General features: G+C 36.7%; 1 long non-coding RNA gene across 1 annotated transcript; it reads right to left on the bottom strand.

The window, feature by feature from the left end:
- Positions 1-966: 966 nt before the first annotated feature.
- Positions 967-3,187, bottom strand: LOC125401406 (uncharacterized). Its single transcript, XR_015737614.1, has 3 exons — positions 3,055-3,187; positions 1,187-1,304; positions 967-1,083 (listed from the first exon to the last, which is right to left on the bottom strand). It is a non-coding gene; the product is annotated as an uncharacterized LOC125401406 (long non-coding RNA).
- Between the last annotated feature and the right edge of the window lie 3,205 nt (positions 3,188-6,392).

The raw sequence follows: 6,392 nt of genomic DNA, 5'->3' as shown, positions 1-6,392 counted from the left end.
CCAAACATCAGTCTGTGAGTGAATGAGAGGTTGGTAAAGAACCTCTTGTCCAAATTCTTCCTGAATTCCTAATCCACGGAAACTGGGGGAAAAATGAAATGATTGTTTCTTTTTTTTTTTTCAGTCACTATTTCTTGGCATAATTGCTGACATGCCAGTAGAGAACCGGAACATCTGCACGTAATTTTCAGACACCAAAATGGAGCAAGAATTATGAACTCATAACAAGTGGAAAGGCAGTGGTTTGAGAACCGCTTATACAGGAGTTGAGCTGCACGTCTCTGTGGTCATGGGTTCTGAGGCCCCTGCTTCTCTCTCTCTCTAATGATAGAGGTGTTTGAATATGTCTCTGGGAGCACTGAGTGGATTCTGTACTGCTGCATTTGGGTAGATTTTTCTCTGGTGAGTTTGCCTTTGCCAGATTTTTGTAAGATTCTTTCAGCTGGTGAGATAATGCATACATCTTCCAAAGTGGGGACTGTGTCCCTGTGACCAGACAGAAAGAGATGGGCACTGTTAGAACAGATACTTAAAGTAGCAGTAGCTTAGTTGTTGGTGTCTGGGCTCCTTGAAGCCCAAATAAACTTTAAGAATCTTTTTGTATTTTTTCTTTTTTGAGAAACCTCCATTAAAAATTGTCAAATGGTTATTTTTAAAAATTTATTCTGAAACTCACTGAAAGATTCGTCTTAGTCTGACAGACAAGATAAAGCTATGTTCTTCTGTTTAGTGCCCTGTTTTACCTATTACAATATTCTTCATGTATGAGTAAATCTCTCTAATACTTGAACTGTTTCTGGTACCCTCCACTTCATCTTAAAAATATGGAAGATGAGTCTACATGGCACGTTATAGTCACAGCAGTACATTAGATAGTCTGAATTCTCAATACCGATTCATATCCTTTGCTATACTTTTTCTTACTCTCTTTGTAGTATATCTCTTGAATATTTTATCAGGTCTGTACCTTGATGTTTGGCTGTGTTTCCTCTCTACATATGCAGAAGACAAGATATTTCTTTTCTGCCTTGAAGCTTGCACCGTTCTTTTTTTTTATTGTGAAGGCTCTGTTAATGTTTGGCTCTGCAGATGAGGAAAGATGATCAGCAGATGAAAGTTTTATGTCATCATTAGGACTGTGTATGAGACAGACCTGTCTTTTCTGTTCCTCCCACCCCACGCTCACCTTGGAAGGGGAGGAGAAAGCTCTGGCTCTTTGGTGTTTTGAGCTTTGAAGGCTATCTTCTAAGCGGGAGTTCTGGAAGGCTGTGTTGGAAAAGCTTCTTATCTTCATTTGAGAATTGCTTTAAAAGACAAAATAGACGTTTGCAAACAATCCTTGAACTCTTTATACATGACTGCTCAGTATTATTTTCTGTAAAAGACTCGTAATTTTGTACACTAAGATTTTCTTTAAAAACTACAAAGTATGTTTGTTCCTTCACTGATATCACTTATATGTCATTTAGTATTATACTTTGCCTCAAATACTGTTTTGACTTTTAGCTTTTAGGATAAGAAGATTTTCTTAAAGACATGAAAGTAGGAGAAGGCTTTGGAGAAGATGTTGGGCAGGAGAGGGTGGAACAAAATACAATGAGGAGGTGGATATGAGTATAGTATACTAAATACGTATATGCAACTGTCAAAGAATAAATAAAATATTTTAAAAGCAAAGCTGCTACTTAGTCTATTTTTGTCTTTTGAAATATGGGTACATTAGATCATATATGTTATTATGTAGTTTTAATTCAGTTTCTTTTTCTCATTGGTGCTATGGATTGAACCTCAGGTCTTGTGACTGCCAAGAACATTTCTACCTACATTTGGTGACCTACATCCACTCCCAATCCAGTTTAGAAAAAATTTTTGCTGCTGTGCTCTCTCTCAGTGCAGGCTTGAGAGTCACAAAACTCTGAAAGTTCAACCATAGAATGGTAAACTTTAGTACTTGATAAAGCAAAACCCGGTCTGCAGACTAGATTCTGCACACATGAAAAACCTCTCCAGTTGATCCCCAGTGCCAAGTTAGGAGCTGGAAACAATGCCTAACTCCTTTGCTCATTCTCATTATTGCTATTGGTGTTGCCATAGATACAGTGGCACATTATGCAGTCCAGGATGGCTTGGAAATCACAATGCCCTTGTATCACTCTCAAGAGTACTGAGATTACTGGTGTGATCCATCACACTTGGTTTGAATGCCTTTGTTTTCACCAATGAAAACAATTAATCCAGAGAATAAATGTAATATCTTTTGAGTTCAGAAAGGAATGCAAATACCTAAAAATAAAGCTTAAAATATATACAATAGAAATGATTTATTTTCATAATATGTTCAAAATTTTTCAGTATTTGGAAATTACTGAATGTCAATATAAAATACTGTAAGAACAAAGAAGAGGGTGTAGAGATGTATCAGTGGTTAGGAACATGCATTGCCCTTGAAGAGGACTAGGGTTTAGTTCCTGGCACCCATACAAGGTGTAGAAGGAGACAGCTCTTTCATTTCCTGGCCTCTCAGATGCGAATAATCACACAGAAACTATGTTAATTACAACATTGTTTGGCTAATAGCTTAGGCTTCCTACTAACTAACTTACATCTTAAATCAACCTATTTCTAGTATTCTGTGTATAGCCACAACGCTGTAGCCTACCGGGTAAGGTTCTATTAAGTGTCTGTCTCCTTCAGCAGATACATGGCATCTCCTTTACTTCATGACCCCTATTCTCTATAGATATCTCTGTTCAGATTTTCCGCCTGGCTTTACTCTGTTAAGCCATTGGCCAAAACAGCTTTATTCATTGACCAATAAAAATAACACATATACAGAAGGACATCCCACCTCATCTCCCCCTTTTTATCTAATTAAAAAAAAGATTTTAACATTAACATAGTAAAATTGCACATAACAAAACAGGTATCAAACAAGAATTACCATTACAATATTTAGTCATTTATCCTATCTTTGTCAATCTAAAGTTTAGTATCTTATTTATCATTTATAATTGTCTTCAACTCTTCAAAAACCCCAGAAGGATATAATATTACCTAAGTAAATAAGAAGTACAGTGTAAGCAAGTTCCAAAACTTCAGAATTGACAGAGACATCTTGCTGCCTGGACAGTCACCCAATGTTCTTCTGTAATATTGGGGCATCCATCTTCAGCCTACAGGTCCACAGTATCTGGAAGACTTTTTCACGAAGCAGGAAATTTCAAAGACTGTTAGTCATTAATCCATTATTTAATTTACAGAAATATATTACAAATACTTATGATATTATCATATGATAGGAAAACTATTTTTGAATGTAAAGCTTGGAGTGTAACTAAGTGGAGAATACTGTGGTAGAGCCAAGGCTATCATCTTTAGCGGGGCTTGCATACAAAGTTGACCCCTGAGTGGTACCAGTTAACACAGCTCTGGAATGTTCATTTTTTCACTAAATGGTAAGAATGTTTTGCTGTGTTAATACTGTTTATTCAAACACTGTCAGTTCCTGAGAACACTTGTTTCTGTTGGGAGTCTAGAGTTGTGTTTATTAGTGAACAATGCTTGCATAATCATGCCCTATAAATATCCTGATCTATCAGTCTCAAGCAGACATCCCTGGACTTAATATTTCACAAGCAGCTTCCTTTTCCCAGGAAGGCATAGGAATCCCTCCCATTAACAGATCCAGAACCCACAGGTTCTTTTCTGCTGCTAAACCTTATTCTGTCCCTGTGGTGAGTCTTTGCTGCAGAGGGATTATGCTATGAGTCCTACAATTCCTTCTGGTCAATCACAAAAGTTTGGGGATTTAGACCATTCCAAACAGAAACATTTTAAGTTTATTGTATACCTAGAAACTTTCTGTATCATCTCTCATCATCTTTCTGTCTTGGACACCCCTCAGATTATCTTGGTGCATGTAGACAAGTTCACTTTTTTTCATTGTATAAAACATTGTACATGTTTGTAACAAAGATGATGCTAACAAGCAGAGCAAACCTCCCCCAAGTGTGTAAACTGTCTTCATATTAATCACACTTGTAATCCTCCACATTTTGCCTGTCCTCTTATCATCTCATTTTTGTATTGCTGTCCGTTTTTCATAGAATTTTTGAAATTGATATTCCACAGAACTATTAGAATATCTTATATATTAATGGCTCTTACAGATTACAAGTGATTTACTGTTCTTATTTTTCTCCATATATTTTCTTTGGTTGTGCTTGATATGTAAAACTCATACATTTTTTTACTTGTTTCATATTGTTAATATGGTCTCAATTTTTGATGGAGGTGTGTAGACATTATAAATCTTGCTGTTTTATATAGCTATTTGCCAAATTGTCATACCTGTAGTTCCTATCAAAGTTTTAGATTGCAATCTTTTCTCCCTACTCATCTTGAGTGGTTTCCATACCTGACACTTACTGCAGAATGTGCTTGCAGGTATATACTTTTCTATTTTGTTATGTGCATATGTGTGCAGTATAACACGTAGTCATAGAACTTCAGGATTGGAAGTCGACAATTTGCATTTTCATCCGCAGTTAACTAATATGAAGTATGAGGTTAATGTCAAGCTCAGTTTTTGTTGTGTTTTGTTTCTTTGCCTGATTTTTCTCTAAGTTGACTGAAACTATTGTGTTAGGGCCCAGTGTCAGCAAGTTGTGCCCTTTGGCTTTGCTTTTGTCACTTGCTTCTGGGTAAGCCAGTTCCTTATTAAAAATCAGTTTAGAGCTGGCTAGGTTAGGTGACTTGGTAGGTAAAGGAGTTTTCTGCGAGCACTGACAATCCATATTGGATCTACTGGACTTACATGGAGAAAGGATCTGAGTCTCTTAAGTTGCTGCCTCCCAAAACAAATAAATGTAATACAAAGTTAAAGAAGAATCAGTTTAGAAAAAATGTTTATGTTTTGTATCATATTATTTGTTTGCCTATGGGAGAACCTTAAGACCATATTTGACCTGAAATTGCAGAATTAGCTTGGAGAATTGGCTTGTTTACTTTGCTATTGCTGTGACAAGATACCATGACTAAAAGAGCTTGACCAAAAGGTTTACTTGGGGTTTATAGTTTTACAGGGTTAGTGTCCTTAACAATCTTGGAAGGGAGCATGGAAAGCAGGCAGACAGATAGGGCACTGGAACAATAGCTGAGAGTTTATATCTTGTTTTCTAAATGGAGAGATAGATAGATAGATAGATAGATAGATAGATAGATAGATAGATAGATAGATAGATAGATAGAAAAAGAGAGGGAGGAAAAGAGGGAGGGAGGGAGAGAGAGAGAGACAGACAGACAGACATGGGAGAGAGAGAGAGACAGAGGATGGGAATGTTGGGATTCTTTTGAAATATCAGACTGCATCCCCAGTGTTATACTATTTCCAATAAGACCACACCTCCTAATCCTTTACAAACAGTTACACCAACTAAGGACTAAATATTCAAGTACATGAGTCTATGGGGGTGAGTATTCTCATCCAAACCATATGGCTAGTCTTTCCCACTTCTACAAAAAAAAATCTACCCTCACCTTTTAGTTTATGTGGTGGTTTAAATAAAACTGCCCTCCCCGAAGGCCTATTAGGATTGACACCATTAGGAGGTGTGACCTTGTTGTAGAAAGTGTGGCAATTAGGGGTGAGCTTTGAGGTCTCAGATGCTCAAGTCATGCCCAGTGTGGCATTTAGTTTCTGTAACTTGCTGATCCAGATGTAGACTTCTCAATTCCTTCTGCAGCACTATATCTACTTGTATGACACCACACTTCCTGCCATGATGATAATGAACCAAACCTCTAAAAGTATGAGTCAGTCTCAATTAAATGTTTTCCTTTATAAGAGTTGCCATGGTCATGGTGTCTCTTCACAGCAATAGAAACCCAAACTAAGACACTTAGAAGTAAGAACAGAATAAAAGTAGCAGTGTGTAGCCCACTGGTGTTTCTTACAACCCCAACCTCAGTAATGATCTGTGGACGGAAGAAATATCCTGTCGATTATTAATATTTCATCCTTTCATTTCTATCTAGTCTCCAAAGCTTATGCCTATATACTTAGAATTATTTGTGGGACATTTCATAACTTCTTTCTTGGGTTCTCAGATTTCAAGATCTTCCTGCAATTTTAACTACATTATATTTCTTATATTCTTCACTACATCTTATGTGAATTGTGAGATGTTCTTCAGCTTGAGTATAAGCACATATTCATGCCTATATTTTCTTATTCCATCACTTACTTCTAATACTGGGACTACTCTACCACCACATACGTGTCTTAGAAAAAGTACCTAGTCCTTATTAACAGATTAGAAAAATAGTCTGGTTTTGAATTGATAAAATCTAAATTAAAGAGCAGTTGAGGGAAGCAAAATATGGTTTGGTCA

Source organism: Myodes glareolus, chromosome 4 (genome assembly GCF_982192425.1).
Source record: "Myodes glareolus chromosome 4, mMyoGla1.1, whole genome shotgun sequence".
Lineage (NCBI taxonomy): Eukaryota > Metazoa > Chordata > Mammalia > Rodentia > Cricetidae > Myodes > Myodes glareolus.
This window is presented reverse-complemented; position numbering and strand designations above follow the sequence as displayed.